A 2,025-nucleotide genomic window follows, 5' to 3' on the forward strand; every position below is an offset into this window, starting at 1 on the left:
ATCACACGGCTGACAGCGATGACAGGTTGTTTCTCATACACAGTCATTCCTCTGTAAGCCATGAGTTAACAGGATGGCTGATGGAAAAGTACATTGTGAAAAATGTACAGGTGTGTTGTTAAATGAAAGGATCTGTTTAAACTAAGTCAATAACAATGCGTGGTTCCATTCAAGATGGATCTATTGGCCTCATGAGTTTCCCTGGAAGGCATTTTAGTCAGGGCATGAACACTAGCTCAGTTTGTGTTTCACATTTGCGGGAGAAGCAAATGTGATCTGGTCAGTAGAAACATGTGCGTCACATGGTCTATACTGCAGATGCATTGTTTGATCTACTAAAGCCCGGATTTGCCCGTACTGCTGTGTCAAAAGAGCTATGCAGTCTTAACATGCACAAAACCCTGTTGTGCTGTGGGCCAATGATTCTCAAAGGGCGGTCCAGGGACCCCCAGGAGTCCTTGTGGGGCTTCCAGGGGGTCCTCCATCAAAAAGAGAAAATAGTATAACAATTTAACTTTTATTTAATTTGAGAACAGATCAGTAAGGATAGGAATGGCCGTTCTGAACAGAGGCTTCACTCCTCCTGCTGTTATCTCCTGACTTACAGTATAAACAGTTGTCCAGTTCTGTGCTAAATCATATATAGCAAAACAAATCTTCCCAAACGGCGGTCCATAGGAGATAATCCTGTTAAATGGAGGTCTGTGGCCTAAGGTACATCTATTTGAGGGATCTTGACATGAGAATGTGTGGGAAACCCTGACACAGGTTACTCAACACTGATTATGAGAGAGGAATATGTGTGTGTGTGTGTGTGAGGCTCGCTGGGGGGGCCGACTGAGACTAAAGCACACATAGATAGGCGCCTAGCTTCTAAGGTGCTCACACATGCATACGCACACACATTCACACAATGGAACTGACTGAGGCCTGTATGCACAAAGCCTTTAACAATGTAAGCACCGGTCTGGGCTCTCTGGTCAGGTTACATGGCCAAATAAACTTTAAAAGCCAAAACGGTCTCAGATCCTGCACCCTTTCTGCCCAGTGCTCCAAAGTTATTTTCTGCACATGCACCCATAACTAATCCACTGAAGAGGAGGATGAATGGACCACTGTGATGGCAGAGATGACGTGCCAAGGATGTCGCTCTTTTGTGCCTTCATCTTTTGATTAAAGGAATGAAACCGGGTAGCAGGACACGTCTCACAAGTGCATGATTAAAGGAGCAGTTGCATCTGTAGAGTGTCTTTAATTATCCCACATCTGTACTGCACATTGTACCACTGAGAGTCAGCATGCTCTTTGATACTGAATTTTAAGATAATGACTTAATTCAGACTATGAAAAAACACTTTTCTTTTTAACCTTTTGTTTTTTAATTGTTAAATTGTAACCTCTTGTTTCTTCACTGTACTGTTCAACGACTCAATATGTCAAACAAATCAGTTAGACACCATCTCAAGTCTCTGTTCAAATAAAATAATAACTGTTGAATCCATTTAAATTCTGTTAAATTCTGCCTAAATATGAAAGTTTAAAGGTTTAAAAAAAAAACTAAAAAAAAGTTTAATTGATGATTAACATAAAGAGCAGTAGTACCTACACCGTAAAAGTGCAGCACAGATGAGACCATTGCAACTTAGGATATGTAATTCTTATCTATATATCAGTATATCAGTTTGTACATACACACTGGCTTAGTGGAAGCTAATTCCACATCACATATTTGCTGTAAAACGTGCTTCAGTTCATTTTTCTTTTTTGTGTCACTGTGTTTTTTCGTGCTGATAAATTTCACTATTGTCACTTCACTTCAATGCAGCTGTGTGTGTGTGTGTGTGTGTGTGTGTGTGTGTGTGTGTATTTGGCTTGTGGCAAGTAGGAGAAACAAATGTGATCTGGGTCAGTAGTCTCTCTTTCACTCAGTCTGTTTTTTGGCTGCTTCCTCCCAAGGAAAATGGGGTAAAAGGACACATTAAAGGAGAAGTCGCAACTGTAGTCAGTATCTTTAATTATCCGACA

This window comes from Centroberyx gerrardi, chromosome 8 (assembly GCF_048128805.1).
Source record: "Centroberyx gerrardi isolate f3 chromosome 8, fCenGer3.hap1.cur.20231027, whole genome shotgun sequence".
Lineage (NCBI taxonomy): Eukaryota > Metazoa > Chordata > Actinopteri > Beryciformes > Berycidae > Centroberyx > Centroberyx gerrardi.